Source organism: Echinops telfairi, unplaced genomic scaffold, assembly GCF_000313985.2.
Source record: "Echinops telfairi isolate 266 unplaced genomic scaffold, ASM31398v2 ScPeMD7_3533;HRSCAF=4204_0, whole genome shotgun sequence".
In the NCBI taxonomy this organism is placed as follows: Eukaryota; Metazoa; Chordata; class Mammalia; order Afrosoricida; family Tenrecidae; genus Echinops; species Echinops telfairi.
The window spans coordinates 21488652-21512057 of record NW_022107431.1 but is presented as its reverse complement, the minus strand read 5'-3'; the positions used below and the strand labels follow the sequence as shown (position 1 = coordinate 21512057).

General features: G+C 39.6%; 1 pseudogene; it reads left to right on the top strand.

The window, feature by feature from the left end:
• Positions 1-12926, top strand: part of LOC101658774 — a 54042-nt pseudogene extending 41116 nt beyond the window's left edge.
• The last annotated feature ends 10480 nt before the right edge of the window (positions 12927-23406 follow it).

Genomic DNA, 23406 nt, shown 5'->3' with positions numbered 1-23406 from the left:
TATTGGGGGCTTGTATAGCTCTTATCACAACACATGTGCATTTGAAAGTGTTGAGTGGCTTTAACTGAACAACTGTCAATAGCTGAGTTTTGTTTAAAGCCACAAATATAGCTGCATGAACAGCTCTTGAGAGACCGAGAGAATGTGAGAATGAGAGAGGTGGGTGACTCTGGATGGGAGCCATCAGATAGGAGGAGGGCAGCCTGACATGTACAATAAGTACTTTTGTGAGGTCTGTACTCTTCTACCACCTAACTTTGGTACAGCAGCTCTAATCTATCAGGCTTCTGTGTGCTATATAAATGAAATCTAGTAATAAGTAATGATGTCTTAGTAATGATTATTGAATTAGTCCAAACAAAGTGAGAAGCAGAGTTGAAACAAGAACACAACAGTCTGACTCAGAGTTTAAGATCTGACCCCCAATAACCTGCTCTTCTCCTATGTCCTCTTGCTGTAAACTGATGTGCGGCTCCCTCTTGTTCATCATTTTCCATTGAATGTGTAATCTCTGATATGTTTAGGGGTTATAGAGAAGGACTGATGGAAGGAAGGAATTGCTGTCGAGTTAGGTCAAAGCAGAGTTCAATAGGTAACCCATAAGACACTCTCTGCTTAAAATGAAGAACGCAAAGTAAAGAAAGAAAAAGAGTGGCCACCACCCTGCTCTTTTAGCATATTTTCACTCCAAATGTTCAGGTCATTTTCATCCCAATAAGATTAATCAGTATTTGTTTGATTAAGTTCACGGAAACACACGATAAAGTTCTCTCCCAGGGTGAAAGAAATCTAAGAATAGCTGATAGACTTTCATGCCTGCAATGAAATATCACTTTACATTTTTATACATTCTATAAAATGTTTTTTATAGCGTAGTATATTCTGTTTTGTAACAATGTTGCAAGACTTTCAGACTCGAGCAAATGACTTGCACTGCAATATGACTTGCACTGCAATATGAGGAAGATGTCAATTGCATTTAAAGGCTTATCAAAGCAAGGCCACAACTTCTCCTTCCCTGTACATTCTTCAACAGTAACTTAACATTTTGCCTAAACTTGACAAATTGCTTATGCCTATTTGAGGGTTATTTAACCCAGAATTGCATTGATGAAGCTTACAGCATGTTAAATTTTTCTAGAAAATTTGGAATGGCTGACACTGATGGGGGTGGGGGTGGTTTCTGTGCTTATGAAAATGTTCAACCTGTTACCTTAGGTGCAATAGAAACCAAAAGCAATATAATATTTTGCCTGTTTTAAATATGGAAGTTTGTTAGTTTAAATATCTTCCTCAGATTCCTAAATTGACATTTCACCATTCTGAATTGTACTCTATGTATTGAACAAGTGTTCGGCTCCAATGGAAAGATGAGACCCTTCTGGAAAAAGAGATGTTACTCATTTGGATTTAAAATGCTTTATTTTCATGTATCGAAGCCACTTTCCTTATTCCATTGCTTTTTAAAAGGGTCAAAATTAGCATAGTAAAGTTAAACATGCATGAGATGGGATGAATGAACATTAGAATCATGAAACCCATAACACATATGGATTAGCCTTTCACTGTGTCACTCTACATATATAAAAACACCTTTAAATCACTATACAGATGTAATGGTATATTTATGTAAGCGTTATCCTTATTCTTAGTATAATAAGAATTAGATCATGCTAATTGTCCTTTACCCATAACTGTTTTCTTAATACACAACTATATACATGCCTGCCCCCAAAGTGTCCACTTCAGCTTTGTGCACTAGCTAGATTTTTACTCCCAGATGCTAGTAATTTCTTTATTTCAAGTTAATTTAGGGAGTTTCAGCTTTATAAAGCTGCCCAGCTAATGCGGAGCCTTAGCCATCCTGAGGTTTTCCTGCAATGGCCTTCCGAGAAACAGATGTCTAGCTTCAAATCTCAGTTCAGACATGTAAACAGAATTTTTACAGTTCAGACATGTAAACAGAATTACTCAAAGCAAGGCAACAAGTGAGAGGCAGGGTTAAAATAAGAACTCAGGCAATCTGACTCACAATCCTGGATTCAACCCCTCTAACTTGCTGTTTTTCTGTGTCCTCTTTGCTGTAAACCAAGATACTTGTTCTTTTGCAAGGTGTTTCTGCTGCAAATCCAGCTGCTCCTGCATTATGCAATGAAGTCAGAACCCTGAGCTTGTGACATCAATATGGGTTGCTATGGCAACTCTTTCCATAAGTATTACCCGTTCAGTCTAGGCTCAAAGAAAGGGGACTTCAGCAGAGTAGCAAAATAAGTAGAACCATTCAGTCTATATGACAATAATATCTGGTGCAAAACATGTTTTATAACTCCTTTAACAAATTCTAATTTTAATGTCTACATTTTTTGTTATTATTGAAAGCCATTGTTTTTCTAAGGTGATTCATTTGTTTTAAGAAAATGAAAAGTTCTCCATTAGAAGCGTTGCCACTGAACTTCTGGTATGACAGAGCCATGTGTAGAATACAATCTTATTTTAGCATAGCTAATTATTCCACACATGTGTCATTAGTCAAATGGTAGGCAATATCTATTACAATGATGACAATCCAATTTTCCCATAACAGAGCTTCATAAAAAGATCCCCCTGAATTGTATACAGCAAAATAACTTTAGATTAGAAGTTCTCCCAAAGAATGGGTCTAATTTTAATAAAAGAATAGTCAAGACTATCTTTGAATTATATATTTCCATCCCATTTTTCTGAATACTTTTGCTAATATCTAATTTTAAAGGATGAAATCCATCTCTTTGAAGAGGAGATATGCCTACTCTCTGAGTCCGGAGAAGAGAAAACAATACTATTCTTTGTCATTTCATTGTACTGTAAATTTGAAATGCTTGTCTGAATAATTCCTCTACAGTCTCTCCTTTATTCCCATCATCTACCAATCTGAGGGTCATAGTTCAATTTGGCAAACATGCTTGAGCTATAGATAGGGTTTCAATTCAATGACTCTTAGGTGTGAGATGAAGAATACTTCCTTCTACAAAAAGTTCAAATGTGGAGTTAATAATTACAACAATAATAGCACTAACAACAATAGCAAATAATATTTACCATTGATTGAGCATCTGCCGCGTGCTAGAAGCCAAGCTAAAACACCTTGCAACATTATCTTCTTTGTTCCTTACAAGGCATACAGAGCAACCTTATGTATAACATTGTCCAGCCCCGCACTGTCCCCCCAATCACTGTTACATTGGAGCCAACGATTATAGCCACAGAGGGGTAGGAAGTTGTAGGATTATGCCCATTTTACAGATAGGAAAATAAGCTATGAGGGGTAGAAGTCACATAGTCAGTTAGGAACATGCTTGGGATTTGAACTTTGAGTTGATTTGAGCTTTATAATGTTTTTACAGAAATTAAGAATATTTCTGTTTTGTGGGTAAAAATTGAAAGTTGCAACAGAGCCCCACATATGTTATGGTTGATAGGTGCCCTTGAGTCAGTTCTGATGAACAGCAAACCTCATGTGCAGCAGAACCAAACAGCGCCTGGTCCGGCGCCACCCTCACCATCGGGGTCATGTGGGGCATTGGGTGTTGCTGCAGTCACTGTGCCACGCTTTCTTCTGGAAGACCTTCTTCTTTTTGATCCCCGCTACTTTGCCAAGCATGATGGCCTTCTCTAGGAACTGGTCTCCCCTAATCGCATGGCCAAAGTATAGGAGGCAAAGTCTCACCGTTCTTGCTTCTAAGGAGCATTCTGGCTGCACTTCTTCCAAGGCAGGTCTGTTGGTTCTTCTGGGAGTCTACAGTACTTTGAATATTCTTCACTAGTACCGTAATTCAGTTGTTCTTCAGTCTTCCTTATTCAATGTCTGCCTTTTAAATGCATAGTAGGCTATTAACAATGCCATGACGTGGGTCAGGCATGCCTTAGTGTTCAAATTAATATCCATCCTTTGCAACAGATTTACCCAGTGCAATGCGAATTTGATCTCCTGACTGCTGCTTCCATGAGCCTGGATTGTCGATCCAAGCAAGACAAAACCCTGGACAACGTCAGTCTTTTCTCTATCATGAGGTGACCTATTGGCCCAATTGTGAGGATTTGGGTTTTCTTCACACTGAGTTGTCATCCACACTGAAGGCTGCCGTCCTTGATCTTCATCAGCAGTCATTCTCACGTTCAGCAAGAAGGTGGTGTCATCTGCATGTCACAGGTTATTGATAAGCCTTCCTCCAATTTGAATGCAGCATGCTTCTTCATGCAGTCCAACTCCTCTGGTTAGTTGCTCGGTGTTTTAGACTCGGTTGTCTAGAGAAGCAAAGCCAGGGAGTGACACTCATCTACATAGTAGAACGAACTTTATATCAAGAAGTAATTCCGTAACAAGAAGGCATTCCAGCCTAATCAAACTCAAGTCCATGGGCCTCATGCTAACTGGAACCCTCTTCGGGCTCACCTGTCTGCAGGCCAGTGGTGCAAAAAGGTGAGACAGGATGCAGGAAGATCACAGCCTGGTAGGTACAAAGTCACATGAATCTAAGGTCGGTAGAAACATGGCAGGGCACAAACAGCTTGCAGTGTCAGGCAGCCCATATGGGGCCACCCCTGAAAGCAGACACAGAGCCCCAGCAAACAGGAGGGTCAGAGAAGGGGAAAGTGGGAGGAGAGAGAGAGAGAAAGAAGTTCCCAGTTTCTCCCTTATAAAAAGCCCACACCCCCAAGAAGGCATCATCAGGCCTGGTTGACTGGTTTGATTCCACAACTCCTCGACTGAAAATTGACATATGATCTAACTACCACACTCACGAGACAGATTGAATGAGTGTGATGAGAGGACACAACCCTACCACACAGCCTTCCTGATTTTGAACCATGTGGATTCTCTTGTTCTGTTCGCACAACTGCCTCTGGATCGATGAACAGGTCCTGTATAGACACAATAAAGTGTTCTGGACTTCTCATTGTTTTCCAGGCTATCCAGAGTTGGTCATGATGCACCCAGTCAAATGCCTTGGCATAGTCAATGAAACACAATAAACATCCCTCTCTTACTCTCTGCTTTCAGTCAATATCCATCAGACATTATTAGCAAAGATATAGTTTGTTCTATGTCCTCTCCTGAATCTAGCCCAAACCTCTGACAGCTCCCTATCAATGTATGCTACTGCCATTGTAGGATGATCTTCAGTAAAATTTTACTTGCATGTGATATCAATGTTGTTATTCTATAGTTGTGTCCTGTAGGTCACCTTTCTTTGGAATGGGTACAAATATGGATCTCTTCTAGTCAGTTGGCCAAGTAGCTATTGTCCAAATTTCTTGCATAGATGAGTGAGTTTCTATTGGTATTACTTCATATAGCATTCATTAAAATAGAAAGCATATTATACTCCACCGGTTGACGTCATATATTTTTGAAGACAGATTTACCTGTTTTTATAGCATTCTGAAAATAAATAGCATAGACATTTTTCTCCTTTTGCCAGAAATGATAATCCCTCTCAAAATATTGTTTCTCTAGCTTTTCTTAGAGAATTGCTTCAATCGTCTAATATGCGACAGACTACTCTACTCTCTTCAGTTCATATAAATATACGAAGCTTTTTGTGTATGATGCTCTGCAGTTTATAAAACATACTAAATATTTATTCAGCAAAAATGTATGAAACCAATAAAGAAAAAAGCCACTGCCACAGAGTTGATCTCAACACACAGGAAGTCTACAAAGAGTTTCTGTGGCTTTGTTATTCTTTAGAGGAGTAGACGGCCTCACCTGCTCCCATGGAGCTGCTGTTGGCTCGGGACCGCCAGCCTTTAGGTTAACAGTCCAATGCTGGATGGCCAGTGCCACGGGCAAACGAAAGGCTTCAGATGGAAATTGACAAGATCTTCTCAATCAAGGAGCACATGGTCCACCAAGGGAGAATGGCATTTATCAAATACTACGACAAATGCAAACCAGCAACTGACTCCAGGTAGTAGACAACAAGAAAGGCTGAAAATGAGACAATTAGGGACACCAAACTCACACAACCATCTGGCTTGATGGCTTCTTCTCCCTGGTGCATTTCTCTGTTAGTATATGTGCTACATATAACATTGCAGTGCATAATTTGCTGATGTTATCATTCTCAGACATTCACACATAGAGGTCCAATGTTAGGATGTGCTGTATAAAACACTGCTATGAAGCAGACTAAGGCATGGTCAACAAGGACGTCAGTGTCCTAATGGATAGAAAGTTCCATAACATAAAGAAGGGGAGTCAAGGGATTGAGAAAATGTAAGCAAGACTAAGAGGAAGGAAAAACAGTTGTGGGAAAACTTTATAGTGAAAGGATTACCCACTGCCCTCGAGTCATTTCCACTCAGTGAGCCTATAAAATATGTCCAAGACTTGACATCTTTACAGGAGTAGAAAGAGTCCTCTTTCTCTCTGGGAGTGACTGGTGGATTCAAACTGCTGACCATACAGTTAGCAGCCCAGTACATAATTCATATTGCACTAGGTCTTCTCGAGAAAGGATTAGCTGGATTTCCCGCCCTAAATGAAATGACTGGCTTCCGTTACCTTGAAAACAAAGACTCAAAATACTCATTCCTTGGCTAAAACTGATAGACAGATCCTGGAAATATCAGAAGGAAACAGAAATCAAAAGGCCATAGTGACAACTCTTGTCAATTTTCACACTAAAGACGCAATCCCCATTGTCTGACATAATCCATATGATCCAGAATCTTCCATGAGTGGAATAATTACTACAACAGACACCATCCAGCTCTTATTTATCATTGCAGCAAGTCTTCATGACTTTTGTATTTTTATGTATGCATATATTAAAATATGCCTCTAAGTTTTGTCCTCCCCCAAAGACCCGTAAAGATAGAATTTATAAAGACACTGAAAATGAAAGATAATAATAAAAAGGTAAAAGGAAGTGTTTGACTGACATCAAAACTCACTTATAATGAAGTGATCAGAATGGAAAATCTTTGTAAAATCAAGAAACCCAATAAACATTTTTCTGATATTCTCTGCTTTCAGCCAAGAGCCACCTGACGTTGGCAATGGTACCTTCACATCCTCTTCTAGTCTGGCTTGGCCATACGGTAGCTGACCATCAGTGAACCACTGCAACCATTGTTGAGTGATCATCAGAATTAGCTAGATTTTTTTCCTAAACTAAATCAGTGGCTTCCGTTATGTGAAAACATGGGCTCAAAAACCTCATTCTTTTCCTAAAACTGACAGACAGATCCTGGAAAAAATAATAAAGTAGTAAACTAAACCATGGAAAACCATCAAGTCTAGATGTTAGTATAGATTAATCTTTCAAAATTGCAGGATGATAATTCATTCCAATTATACAGTCTATTTTGAATAATATTTTTAAAAGGAAGTCTCCACATGTTTATCATAATGGCTTATAGATTAGTATAAATACAAAATTTTAAACAAAGTGTAAACTCTAGCAATGCAATAAATAATGGCATATCATGATCAAAGTGGGTTTATCCTAGGAATTAAAAATAATAAAGAATGAGGAAATAATAAAATTCAACACTCATTGGTAATAAAACTAGGAGAAGGGAAAGTCTAAGTCTACTTAAGCGTTTATGCTGCAAACTGAAATCACTCTACTTGATATTAAAAATTTTGAATTATTCATCTTAAAACCAGGAGGAAAAATACAAACGTGTTCAAAATTATTGTTCCATTAAGTATTGTACTGGGAGTCCTTGTTAGAGAAGTATGGGAAAAAATATACTAATAAAAGTCATAATGTCTATAACGGAAAAATATAATTATCTTCATTAAGAAATCCAAAAGAATTTTACAAATTATTAAAATTAATAAGATAGTTTAACAAGAGACTAGATATTAAATGTGAATACAAAATTCAATATAATTTCTATATAACAACAACAAACAGAGAATGGAAATATTTTTAAAGTTTAGAATAGGTAAAGCTAAAGATATGAATAAATACAACAAAAGAAATACAAAAATATTGTCAAGAACATTTAAAAGTATATTGAAAGACACTAAAGGAAAATAAAACAAATGAAGAGATATGCCCAGTTTTATGTATTTTTATAAACATCTCAATCATAACATTACTTCCTAATTTTCTATTGAGATTGTATGCAATCCTTATCAAAATATTAAGTGGTCCTTTTTATGAAACAGTAAAACTTGACCTTAGCATCAATGTGGTGTACAAAGATCTGAGGCGTGCCCAATTTGTTCCCCGAAGTAAGCACAGGATGTGAACCCCTAGACATCAACTTTTATTATGAAGACATAAATATTAAGACAGTTATTAGTTCAATGACAGACAAAGATGAATAATGACCCCAACTGAAATCATAGCGCTAGAACCAGAGATATATGGAGGCTTCATGTAACACAAAACTACAGATGTAAATCATTACAGGGGAAAAGAATAAATTATTTCTCAAAAGGCATTGAGTTAATTAATCATGAAGAAAAATAAAACTGGTACCTCCTTAATCTTTTTACCAGAAAATATAGAAGAATAATCAACATGAACTCAGGAAAAGGAAGCATTTTTCTTATAAGATTCAAAGCAATCCATGTACAAAGAAACACAAGAAAAATTCAAACACACTAAAATTAAAGGTCTTCACATCAAGGTATAACATAAAAACCCAAGGCAAAGTTAAAAAAGCTCTACAAAACAAAAACTGAAAAAAATTTAATATCCAAAATATTAATAGTATTAATATTAAGACACTTAGTAAGAAAACCAACTAACAGCATTAAAATAAAAAGAAAACCTTTTCTCTCCTAGATAGAATAGCATTTAATAAGTGTGAAGACTCATTCAAACTCAAATTTACTGCCACCGAGTCAATGCCAACTCATAGTGACTCTATAGGACAGAACTGTCCTTGTGAATTTCTCAACTCAAAATGGCATGTTTTTCTCTCTCAGAGCCACTGGTGAATTTGAACTGCTGACCTTATGGTTAGCAGCCCAAAGTTTCTATAATGTGAAGACAGCGCAAGCCAATAATCACTCTTCAAGATTATCACCGTCAGGGAAATGTGAAATAAAGTAACAGTGAAATAACCTTTTAGAATTCAATTGGAAAAAAGGAAGAAAAAGCAGGCAGTTTTAAGTAGCGGGGAGAATATGGAGTAATAGAAAGTCTAATGGCATCCTACTCGGCAAGAGTTAAGCCTACTTATCATTTAGGACCAGCATAACATGAGAATTTCTGAATATCTTACTCTGATGCTTCATAACAAGTACATGCTTCAGAGGAATAAGAAAACATACTCCATGTATAGCATCAGGATATTCCAGAAGAACGTGTGCACAAGACTGGAAGAGAACAGATGTGCCTAGCAATGAAGTATGAAAATGTAATGCTGGATAAGGCTGAATGGGGTGTGGGCAGGCCAGACCATTCATGGAAACATAGGTCAGATGAAGGTACCTTAATTTTATCTTAAGAGCAATAGGAAACTGTTAAAGGAATTTACCAGGAAAGACATTTTCAGATTTGCATTTAAAAAGAAAGAAAAGCCAAGGAGCAGGCTATGGTAGTTACACAATTTCATATCAACTTGATAAATAAATGAAGAGGATTTGCTTGGACCAATGACTGGGTACATTCCTACTTACTGATCTGACTTGTGGGAACCTTTAAATTCCCTAATAAAGCCCCACAAGTGTGAAAGTTCCCTTTGAGTTCTGTGTGGCTATTGCAATGAATTACGGAACCCAGAATAGAAGGAGTGCCTTGGGAGGAAGGGTTGGTATCAGAACAGGGTCAAAGAAAGATGTAGGAAGAGGTATGTCTCAGCTCTGTGTCAGGGCACCAGGGAAAGCAGTGCAGGTCAGGTATGGCCCTCCAAGCTGTTTTATCAACTGACAATTGGAAAGCAAAAGTGGAAAGCAAAAAGGAAGGATTGATGATTGGCAAATGTGGCATTGGTGAGAGAAACAATGATGGAGATTGTATGGTAGAATTTTGAAAAACAATGATTTATTTCTCGCAACCACTTTTTTTCCTTTCCCCAATGGTCACTACATACACGGACCTTAACAGTTGGAAGACAGAAGAATCAAGTCAACTGCATCAGGGAAAAGATCCAAAGGAGAAGCTTGATATCACTAACCAAAGCCAGGGCGATGGGCCAACTGTGGGAAAGACTATCAATTGCTCAGATATAAGTTCAAGTTGTAATTGAGAAGAATTGGTGCCTGTTAGTTATGATTTTTCCAAAGAATATTAAATATGCCATGACCTGCCAGAAGAAAGGCTAAATCTATCTTGGAAGAGGTACAACCAGAGACACAGTGATTGCAACAGTGAGCTCAAGCACAGGAATAATTGGGAGGATAATAAAAGACCGGGCAGTGTTTCACTCAGCTGTGCAAAGGTCCCTAAGAGTTGGAATGCACACAAGGGCACCTAACAACAACATTTCTACTGCTCAAAGACAGACCTAGTTTCGCTTTTAAAGAATTTACATTTTATGAGTTACGACTTTGTCTTGGGCTGGGTTGTCTGGGGGAGGAAAACCAGTGATGCTTGTATGTGTATTTAGAAAGAGAGCTGCAGCACAGTGGCTCCCACAGTGGGAGGAATAAGCTGGTCTAGGCCAGTCCAAGTCTGTGAGTCAGATGGAAGCTGAAGGCTTCTGACTCCTGAGGCTGCATGGGCTGATGAGCAGGAAGCAGGCAAATGAAACAGGATGACCACATTTTTGAGTGATCATTATGCAAAAGACATTTTGCCACATGCTTTTCATGGCTTATCCTATTTAATTATCAAAATAATTCTATGAAAGCGATAGGGAACCCTGGTGGTACAGTGGCTAAGCATTTGACTGCTAACGGAAAGCTTGGTGGTTTGAATCCACAGCCACATCATGGGAGAAAGAGGAGACCATGCGTTTCCATGGAGATTATGGCCTTGACAACCCGGTGGGGCAGTTCTCTTCTGTACTACAGAGTTGCTGTGAGAATCTACTCAATGAAAACAATGTCCACCCTTTACAGACTTCTGAGGGCCTGAGACTCAGGAATGTTAAATAATCTTCCCTAATGGTAAATTTAGATTTATTAACCAGTTAGTCAAGAGGGACCAGCCCCTGGAGATGGACATCCTACTTGTTAAAGTAGAGATCAGTGAAAAAGATGAGCCAGTCAGGGTGCAGTACAGCATCAATGAAACACACAACTTGTCTCTAGTTCTTTGGTGCTTCCTTCCCCCCACTATCGTGACCTCAATTCTACCTTACAAATCTGATTAGACCAGAACATGCATAACTGCTACAGATCAGAGCCCACAACACAGGGAATCCAGGGCAGATAAACTCTCAGGAGCAACAATGAGACTAGAGATGCCCAGAAGGATTAAGGGAGGGTGGGGGGAGAAAAGGGGACTCAATCACAAGGATTAACCTATAACCCCCTCCCAGGAGGATGAACAATGGAAAAGTGGGTGAGGAGTGATGGAGGACGATGTAAGATATGAAAATAACCATCTATAATTTTTCAAGGGTTCGTGAGGGGAACGGCTGGGGAAAGGGAAGAAATGGGGAGCTGATATCAGGGGCTCAAGTGGGAAGAGAATGCTTTGAAAATGATGATGGCGGCATATGCGCAAATGTGCTTGACACACTGGATGAATGTATGGATTGTGATAAGAGATGTAAGAGCCCCCAGTAAAAGTATTTAATGATATATGCTTTTAATTGGGTAACTCAGGGAAAAGAAACAGAGGAAAACCCTCAACACGTGGCTTCAACAATGGGCTCAAACACAGTAATGATTGCAAAGATGGTACAGGACCCAGCAGTGTTTCCTATCGCTTAACAAGAACCCAGCTAGTCTAGCTCCGTAGTGCGATCTCTTCATCAGGTGTTATAGTTAGCATTTTTTTTCACTTAAGTCAAGAATGGCTATAGTATCTCTTACCCCAGTGCGACTGGCAGCGCTGGGAGATGGGGTGGTAAAATACCTTCGTATGCGCAGCTGGTCATGGGCCCCTCGGGCAGTGGGAAGAACATCTACTGTGCCACAGTGGTCCAGCACTGCGAAGCCCTCAGTCAGTCTGTCCAGGTTGTGAACCTGATTCCTGAAGCAGAGCGCTACAGCTACCCCGTGATGGCTGACATCTGGGAACTGATTGAAGTAGATGATGTGATGGAAGACAATTCCCAGCAGTTCGGTCCCAATGGAGGGTTGATATTTTGCATGGAGTCCTTCGCTAGCAATTTTGCCTAGCTCGAGAACTGCCTAGGCCATGTCGAGGATGGCTCTGTCCTGTTTGACTGTCCAGGTCAGGTGGAACTGCACCCTCGCCTGCCTGTGATGGAGCAGCCGATTCAGCAGCTGGAGCAATGGGAGTTCCCAGGCTGTGGGGTTTTCCTTGTGGACACTGAATGCCTGGTTGAGTCATTCAAGTGTCTTTCTGGCATCATGGCACCGCTCAGTGTGATGATCTCTCTAGAAATCCCACAAGTGAACATCATGACGAAAATGGATCTGCTGAGTAAGAAGGCTTAAAAATAAGTTTAGAAGTGTCTAGATCCAGATGTGTATTCTTTGTTAGATCATTCTACAAGTGTCTTTAAGAAGCAAAACATTCAAGAAATTGACTAAAGCTCTATGTGGATACTGATGAGTACAGCATGGTGAGGTTTTACCTTATGACCGGTCAGATGAAGAAAGCATGAACATTGTCTTACAGCATATTGATGTTGCCATTCAGTACGGAGAAGACCGGGAATTTCAAGAACCAAAGGAACATGAAGAGGCATCCTCATCTATGTTTGATGAATGCCTTCAAGAGCGCCAGAAGATTCTAGATTGTATTCACAAGGGGCAGCATACATGTGAAGAGCCTGAAGCTGACCCACACAGTATCCTCCCCGAAGGCTGCAGCCACAGAGAGCTGCTCATTTGACTGAAAAGATAAAAGGACTGCTCGCTTCACCTTATCAGGAGATGCCTGAGCCATTCGGAGTTCTGCTGCAGCCGTTAACGTGTAATCTTGTTGGTGTTATTTTAACAACAGCAACTTAGATCGAGAAAGTTAAGGTGAATGTACAAAGAGTTGTATATAACAGAAATGAGCACTTGGCTACAGTGGAAATCTCACATTATTTTTGTTTGGTTTGGGTTGTGAGGGTGTTGGAGGGCAGCAAGCCTTACTGTAATAAAATATACACAGAATTTTTTAAAAGTACTCCCAAATATACTGACTTTTTGGTTTGCCTCAGATTATCTCACCTTCTTGGCCAGGGTAAACCCCAATCTCATTCTCTCCTCAGATTCATCCAAAAGCAAGCTAAAGTCATCCAGGATTATTCTGCTGAGAGAAAACAGAAAGGGCAGTATGATTACAGCATGTTCTGTTGTGTAACGGGTCACTATGAGTTGCAACCTATTTGATGTCACCTTATAACAATAACAACAGAGGCTTGATGGCTTTCAATTGGGGAAAAGCAAACAAACAAACCTTTATGCAACCTTCAAGTTATCTGGTGACAACTCTAAGCCTGCTTGTGAACAAGGCATGTCCCCACCTTCTCCCAGGTACACCACGTTCGTAAGGCCATGATTGCAAATGAAAATGAGAAGAGCTGGGTCAAACTTCCAGCTGTGAAGGCACGAGTTCAGAAGGAGCATTTGCAAAAGAAATTTCACATTGATATTTTATTATACATCCATATGTTGCTCTCAGATGTTAAAATAAAGATAACGGTCTTTCTGGGGAGAATGCTTTTATTTCTGCCGGAAGCATAACTCCAAATTCATAAATGATCAATTCATTTGGGGGACGGGGCGGGGGTGTGGATTTAGATAACCAAGACCTTCTAGACACTCAGAATGGATTGCTTGGCCATAGTTGCAGAGGTTAGATTCACATGAGATATTCTCAAATATCAAGCATGTGTTTTATTTTTGTAGCAATCAATAATTCATCCAATGGCTAGTTTTCAAGGATCAAATGGGCAGCATGGTGGATGAGCCTTCTTTAAGGTTTGGTGGGGGAAAAATGAGAACTTAACATGAATCACCTCTCAGGTCTATTTTAATAGGCACATGTCCCCAAAATATGACGCGCTCAGATGAAAACGTTTATATGATCTTGAGTAATTAGATAATGTGACTAAAATGTATTCATGCTGAATATATTTCTCAACAGTCTTCTTTCAGAGGGGACAGTAATATACAAACGTGACCCGCTACACTGACTTTTTTCGGAACTGGAAACTCCAAGGATGTTCAGTCAGTAGAATGTTCCTTACTGGGAACCCTCAGGAAGCAGAGCAAAGCATTTAGCACAACCAAATAGAGAAAACTGCTACTGGATTCCATATGCTTCCCTTTCCTCATTCCGGTTTGCCTTCCTCCTAGTCTTCTTCCTTTATTCACTGCCACCAAGTCAATTCCAACTCAAAGCCACCCGAGAAGACTGGGTCAACTGCCCCCGTAGGTTTCTGAGACTGTAACTCTGTACAGGAGTAGGAAGCCTCATCTTTCTCCTATGGAACGGCCGGTGGTTTTGAACTAGTGACCTTGGGGTTAGAAGTCCAAATGTGTAAACACTATGCCAACCAGTAAAACAGCTATTAAAGTAAGACATGTTTGGGACTGTAAGAAATAAAAATAAACAAGCAAAAATCTTGGTGGGGGGGTGTGCACAGAGCTCTCAAAATTATACCTTGAGATGTGAAAAAACATTCTGAAGCAGTCACCCTGTTTCTAATTTCCTTAGTTTGATTATAAATTGAACAGTATAGCATATTGATCAGACACAGGTTCAGAGTCAAATTGTCCTTTCACTGAACTCTGAAGATCCCTCTGTTTAGCTTTATATAACTGGAAGAGCAGTACTTAACCTTTCTACGTATCATCATCTGCCAACTGAAGGTGACAATTGTACCCTCATCATGTGATTGGTCTGATGATCAAAAATGGTAATTTCTGAAGATTATATAGCATGGGACCAGCCACTTAGTGAATATTTCATTGTTAATCACCTTAATTTCAACCCATGGTCACCCAGGCGTGCAGAGCATAACTACACTGGTTTTCTTGGGTGCTATTGTTTGATTTCATTTTGTTTTTAACTTTTCATTGTGAATTGGGTGGAAGTTTACAGAGATCAGTTTTCTGGTCACCAATTATTACACATTTTATTTCACACCGCTGATTGAAATCCACACCGTGCAACATCATTTTCTTACCCCTTTCCTGGGTTTTCTATTTCCATTCTTCTTTCTTTCATCATCCTTCAGAATTTGTCCTTGAATATATCTTGCTCTTCTGATATCAAATGGTTGATTATTCTAAAGTGTGCATTCTTCCCTAGTGTTATGTTTTCCTTTAGAAAACTGTCTTTTGTCTGAAAATTAAGCAACAGGAAAGAGAGTCTTTCCAAACATGAAGGGTAGCTAAGGAGCATCGCCTCGGGGGTTTACTGGCCAGTAAGCCTGATTGCTTTTATAATGTTTGGATTCATTCTATATTTCTCTCTCACTCTCTCCAGGACCTTCGAATGTGACCAGAAAAACTAAATGGTGCCTGGCTACCACTACCAATGTTTTCAAGACTAATCTTTTGAAAATAGATTACCAGGTCTGACTTCTGAGGCACCTGTTGGTGGATTTAAACCACCAGCCTTTCATTAGTAGTACAATGATAACTATTTGCACTATTCAGGGTCCCCTTTAATAAATGTAAAACAGTAATTATGTTTTAAAAGATAGAGGCACTGACTATAGGCTATTTGAAACTATGGAAGTGGTTAAAAAATGGTTTCTGAGGATTTGTATAGAAGGGAGGTGAGACTTGGGCAGATAAATCACAGGATATTTTTGTGGCAGGGGGGACTATCCTATGTAGCACTGTAGTGATGGATAGATCACACTATACAGATAAGGTTCTACCACAGAACCTTATTGTATAAAGAGTAAACCTTTCTCTTTAGAAATGTCTTTAAATAGAAGAAACTTAGTGTAGTAGTTACATAATTTCACATCAACTTGATAAATAAGTGTAGGGGTGGAGTCTAGCCTGTCAATTAGGTCACAGCCTGATGATGCCTCTGGGAACTTCCTCTCTTTCTCCCTGGAGATGGGCCACGCTCTCTCAACTTCACCTGCCTATGGAGGAGACACTCAGCGATCTGAAGGAGCCTTGTGGAGACCCAGCCACTGTAGAAATGCTTCCATGGCCACTGGATCCACAAGACTTTCCACCCACTGGCCTCTACTCTTCCTGCTTTGGAGGAATTTATGGATTAGTATTGGACTTTGGGGTTTTTTTTTAATCAATTTATCGGGGCTCATACAATTCATCACAATACATAGATCAATTGTGTAAAGCACATCTATACATTTGTTGCCCTCATCATTCCCAAAATTCGCTTGCCTCTTGGGTTCCCGGAATCAGCTCATTTTCCTTTTTCCCCTCCCCCTCATATTGGTTAATATTGGACTTACTGACTTGATCTGGACCGGACTGGGATGTTTTCTCAAAATCCACTATTATGAAGCCCATTTAGACCCATAGCAAACCAATGAAAAGACTTAACGTGCCCCTTTGGGTTTCTGAGACTGTAAATCTTTGGGGAAGCTCACAGCCTCGGCTTTCTCCTGTTGCGCAGGTGGGGGCTTTGATTCAGGGGCTCGCAGACCGTGCAGTTAGAAGTTCTGTGCTTAACTCACTACGCCATCAGAGCTCATTCTGTAATACTAAAGTCAAAACAAACTGTACAAAAGCACCATCTCACAGCTTAAAAGGTTGTTTCCTATTGAGTTTTGATTTCATTTTCATACAATAGAACCCTGGCACTCGACCACATCAGTACTCGACATAATCGAATTTTGCATCAGAGCTCTAACAAAACATCGAAATCTGACCTGACGCACGTGATTGTTGTAAACGAAAGCACTTCGTGTTTTCACGTGGTGTAAGTTGGTGTTGTTAGTACAGTCGTTTAAACCTTTTGCGGCTGTGTTTCCAACATTTTGCTATAATTTTCTTAGTTTTTGTGGCTTTTTGTACTGTTTTTAGATAAAAAACATGGGTCCTAAAAAGATTTTTTTGAAAGAATCATCATGATAAGGAACTGGTTAACCAGGTTATCGATATTGCTGATGGTAATTTAGTAAACACTTTTAGAAACCAGTTTAGGAAAAGCACCACATTAGACAGATTTTTATTTTATTTTTTATAAAGCCAGCCAGGTTCTAATTAAAAAAGGCAAAGAAGGGGCGGGGGGAACTCCTGCAAAGCAGCTACCAGTTGATTTTATGGAAGGGGGTTCCCTTTCCAAACAAGGACTCTCTCTATATACAGCCCCTCTCCACATCCGTGTCCACAGATCCAGATCCTCATCAATCTCAGGGTATGGGCCATACTGTAGTTGTTAAAACTTTTTAAAAATCATTTTATTGGGGACTCATATAACTCATCACTATCCATAGATACATCAATTGTATAAAGCACATTTGTACATTCTTTACCCTCATCATTCTCAAAACATTTGCTCTCCACATAAGCCCCTGTCATCAGCTCCTCACTTTTGCCCCTCCCTCCCCACTCCCCTCTGTTAAAAACTTCTTTACTGTTGTGATTCCTATTTAAATTATATTATTTACCTCTGACTTATTTACACTGAAACTTCTGTGTAATGTTTTATACAAAAAGGCAAGGTTAGGGTAAAAGTTTGGTGGTCAAGAATGGATTAATCAATTTTTAGTTATTTCCCTTTTTTTGTTTTTAATCATTTTATAGGGGCTCGTACAACTCTTATCACTATCCATATATCCATCCATTGTGTCAAGCACATTTGAACATTTGTTGCCATCATCATTCTCAAAACATTTACTTTCTCCTTGAGCCCTTGATATCAGCTCCTCATTTTCCCCTCCCTCCCTGCCCCCCTCATGAACCCTTGATAATTTGTAAATTATTATTATTTTGTCATGCCTTACACTGTCCGACGTCTCCCTTAACCCACTTTTCTGTTGTCTGTCCCCCAGGGAGGAGGTTATATGTAGATCCTTGTGATCGGTTCCCCCTTTCTACCCCACTTTCCCTCCACCCTCCGGGTATTACCACTCTCACCACTGGTCCTGAAGGGATCATCTGTCCTGGATTCCCTGTGTTTCCAGTTCCTATCTGTACCAGTTTACTTCCTCTGGTCTAGCCAGATTTGTAAGGTAGAATTGGGATCATGATAGTAATGTGAGGGGGGAAGCATTCAAGAACTAGAGGAAAGTTGTATGTTTGATTAGTGCTATACTGCACCCTGACTGGCTCATTTCGTCCCTGTGACGCTTCTGTAAGGGGTTGCACAGTTGCCTACAGATGGGTTTTGGGTTTCCACTCCGCACTCCCTCTCATTCACAATGATATGATTTGTTGTTCTTTGATGCCTGATACCTGATCCCAATGACACCTCATGATCACACAGGCTGGTGTGCTTCTTCCATGTGGGCTTTGTTGCTTCTGAGCTACATGGCCGCTTGTTTATCTTCAAGACCCCAGATGCTATATCTTTTGATAGCCGGGCACCATCAGCTTTCTTCACCACATTTTCACCCGCTTTCTTTACCACATATGCACCCACTTTGTCTTCAGTGATCATGTGGGGAAGGTGAGCATCATGGAATGCCAGTTTCATAAAACAAAGTGTTCTTTCACTGAGAGAGTACTTGAGTGGAGGCCCAATGTCCATCTTTCAGTTGTTTCTTATAGGAAAAATTGATTTGGAATTGCATTGCATCTCGGCGCTCCTTTTAGAATGGATTAGCTTCGAGGTCTGGGGTTCTACTGTACTGCTATGCTTATACAGTGGAATTGAAAAATTTAAGTAGATGGCAAATAATCAAAGCCAGATTTTTCACCATTGGAACAGGAGATTACAGATAAGCAAGGAGCGAAGACTGGGATGATCCTAGTGGTGTTAGAGTAGAGGTAGAGACATCAATATGAATTTATATTTAGTTTAATATAGATACAGATAGTTACACAAAGAAGTGTTGTTTTGTTGTTAGTAGGTGCTTCAGAGTCAGTTCCAACTCACAGCAACCTGATGTGCAGTAGAACAAAGCACTTCCCGGTCCTGCGCCACCCTCACACTTGTTCTGAGGTTTGAGCCCATTGTTGCAGCAGCCATTGGGTCAATCCATCGTGTCAAAGGTCTTCCCCTTCTTCACTGCCCTCTACTTTACGAAGCATGATATCTTTCTCCAGGGACTGATCTCTCCTGACAACATGTCCAAAGTGCATGAGGTGAAGTCCTGCTATCCTGTGTCTAAGCAGCATTCTGGCTATACTTCTTCCAAGACAGATTTGTTTGTTCTTTGGGGAGTCCATGGTACTTTCAATATTCTTTGCCAACACCATAATTCAAATCCATTTATTTTTGTTCAGTTTTCTTATTCAATGCCCAACACTCGCATGCATATGAGATGATTGAAAATGCCATATTTGTAGATAGACATACTTACATGGCTAAGGATCCTGTCAGCAGCGAGGACCTAGAAGCAATGAACTCCAGTAACAACAAACACAACTCGCACCCAGGGCTTGCTTTCTCCTATCCTTTTCCAATAAAAGGCACGAGGTCTCCTTGAAGAAAGAGTCAATTCTAGGACCAGGGAAGCATACGCACAAGAGCATCTTATATTGCAAATAGTAAGGAAGTGCTAAAACACAATGAACAACATACATATCTGCACAATGGTGGGGTGTATATAAAGGAGGTACAATGAATCCTGTTATATAAGAGCTTCTGAGCACCCGAACTGGAATGATTTAAGCAACAAAATAAATAAAGTAATATTGGACTATAGTTCCAAGTAAAAAAATAAACTCATGAGTCCATACTGATATAAACAAGTGATTGAGTCAATAAATAAAAGGGGGAAAATAGACAAATTTCCCACAGAAGAATCCCACCTAATTTGCCAAGAGACTCTCCTATCTTGTGACTTCCTTCCGAGGATGCAGCATGGAATAAGGGGAGGTGAGTAATCGTAGAGTGGAGAATCCGAACTAACATGACTTCATTCTGATGATCGAGCTCAACATCAGTAGTGATGTTAGAATGTGTGTATCCTTCACATGATGTGATAAAGATGGTACCTGATTTGTGTGGTTTCTGCCAAAAACACTAAAAATATAAGGCAAGTCCCAACTGAAGAACATTTTACAAACTACCTGATCCAATACTCCTCAACACTGAACCTTGGAAGACATGCCAACTAACTGTAATTTGGTGTCTTGATTGGGCTCTTCCAACAACAACAAAACGAACATTAAGTCCAAATGAAGGAAATTAGAACAAAGAACCAACTTGAGTTAATAATAAAGTATCATTATTGGTTTAATAATTATAATAAATGCATATTCTAATGTATGATGTTAATAATAGGTAAAACTATGTCCAGGGTAAACTGGAATTTTACGCTATCTTGCCATGTTTCTATAATTCTGAAACTGCTCTAAAATTAGAACTTCATTTCAAATAAAATATTAGATACCTATTTATTAAAACTCAAAAGTATGCTATTAATCAGTATTACTAATAGTAGTAGTCACTTTTTAATTAAGACAGGAAGTACCCAGCAACTCCCAGGTTTACCCAAACTTAAAAGGCTTTTAATCATTGCCCAAACCAGCCCTCATCTGATTTTTAGACACAAAGCAATTCCTATTGAATCTCTTTTTAAAGTTCTGCTTTCCTAAAAGTAAAAGGAGGTCATGTGGTGCATTGAATTAAGCAACAAGCTGCTTACCAAAAAGTTGACAGTGGGAATCACTAGCTGCTCTATGGAAGTAAACCAAGGCTGTCTGTTTCCCTAATGATTGACAGCCTCCGAAATCCTATGGAGCAGTGGTTCTCAACCTTCCTAATGCTGCGACCCTCTAGTACAGTTACTCATGCTGTGGTGACCCCTCAACCATAAAATTATTTTCGTTGCTACTTCATCACTGTAATTTTGCTACTGTTATGAATCGGGTGACCCCTGTGAAAGGGGGTTGAGAACTGCTGCTATGGAGCAATTCCAATCTGCCTATTAGGCCCTATGCGTCCACATGGACTTCACAGCAGCAGGACAAGGATCCTTACAGTTGATCTGGTGTGCTCAGCGGTTTCATCACCTACTGCAATTTGCCTACAAGAAATCTTTTGGATGTTTATGATGTTTATAATCAACCGGCAGTGCCTATCACTCTGACTGCTCCATTTTTCAGCCCTCTTGACCTGAACACCTATCAAAGAAAGGTCAGTCACAAATCACAGTGAGCAACTAACAACACTTAATTCACACATGACTATTTTCCCCAATCAAAATCAGATTTTTTCATCACTTATGTTGCCTAACTTTAATACTTTGCCTTTCTAAAATCAAGATTCACATATTTAATGTTTAAACTAAATATTCCTATAACAAACTTCATCATGCATAATAGATATTATATAGCACTATCATCTTTTTAAGTGCAATCATAATTTATGATGATGATAACTAAAAGGCATTTTTAATAAAAAGTTTTAAAAATAGACATATGCTAGTTTTCTATATACTCTCAGAAAACTATTCATTTTCTTCACAATTCTATTAGTTCTCTTCACCTACCATGATAAAATACTACAACTTGGATGACTTGTACAAGGAGCTCTGGCTGCTAACCACAAGGTTAGCAGTTCAAAACCACCAGCTGTGCCACAGAAGAAAAATAAGGTTGTAAAGAGTTAAGTCTCAGAAGCTCACATGGGCAATTCTACTCTGTCCTACAGGGTTACTATTAGAATAGATTCAAGGACAGTGAGTTTGAGTTTGAGTTTGGGTGATGTATAAGAATAAAAAATCTCTTGATTCTCAGTTTTTTAAGCTAGTAGTCTAAAGTCAGGGTCTTGGCAGGACCATGTTCTCCCCAAAAAGTCATAAGGAAAGACCCTTTCCTGTCCCTTAAAGCCTCTCATAGACAAACACACTCATTACCTTCCATACAAGGCACCCAGTTTCAATTTCTCACCAATGCACTTCAAGAACAGCCACCACGGTCTATCAGTGATGTCAGTGGAAGCTTACATGTTACTGGGATGTTGTACAGGTTTAAGTGGTGCTTCCAGCCTAAGAGAGACTAGAAAGAAAGACCTAGTAATCTACTGAAAAAAAGAAAAGAAAGAGAAGCCAACGATATCCTTGCAGATCACAACATTCCCATGAGTGTTTCAGGTTCCCATGAGTAGGAGGGCTGACTAGACAGCAGTTGACAACAGAAAGATTGCACTAGGATCTCCCCTACCCCTGTATGGCCTTGATTGAGCTTAAATAACATCTTCAAAGCAAGGCTTTGAACCAGTTCTTGCCAGTTCAGTCATAGCCAATGAAGTAAAAATGGAATGGATTTGAATTTGTAAAATGGAGTGTGCTGTCTGAAGAATAAAGTGATGTAAATGGTGACGGTCTCAGGGACTCCGCCTGCTCATTACTGACAGACAAAGAGCACCACAGCCTTGGATCCAGATTGAAATCTGAAATGGAAATTTTTCCCTGCCCAAATTCCTGCAAGGTGTATATTCTGAAAGCAAAAGATGAAGTGATTGGAATCAATTGCCATTCCTTATGATTCTTCATTCTCCTTGTTAGACCACAACTCTGACTGGCACAAAAAACATGCATGTACCTGAAAGTTTGCGGTCTCTGATTTGGTGTGTGCTAGATTGGCTGAATTGCCTTTTCGTAGGTCTAAAAAGAACTGTCTTGTGGTACTGAACTTCTTTCAACCATAATAGATATAACAACTATTATTATAGGCTCTACCCAATAATGTATGTATTTGATAAGTCAAGATAATATTTTTGAGCATCTGGGTTTTTAGGAGGGGCCCTGGTAGTGCTAAGGGTTAGGCATTGGATTCCAAAGTTCTCAGTCCAAACCCACTCTACGGGGCAAGATGTGTCTGTCTGTTCCTGCAAAGCTTTAGTCTTGGAAACCGTATCAAGGGTTGCTATGACATGGAATTGACTCAACAAAAGTGAGTAAAGCCTTACAGAGACAAAACATCACAGCAGGGTTCTGTGTGTTTGAGATCCTTGATCCCCACAGAACGATGAGACCACAACTTGTAAAAGACAGCATAGCTGGTGATTTCATGTGCCACTTCTAATTCTGGTGACTCTATAGCCAACCCAGAAGGTCAAGATTGTGTTATACCCACTAAGACATCCAGTTGTATTTCAGAGACTGTATTTCTGACTTGGCCCTGCCATCTTCATTATAGAATGCCCAATGGAGGCGAGATTATCTCTATAGTAAGTGTGACCGTTACATAATCTGTCAATTTGTGAAAGAGTGAAGTCTAGCCTGTCAATCAGGCCACAGCCAATGAGGCCTCTGTTTGGGCATGGC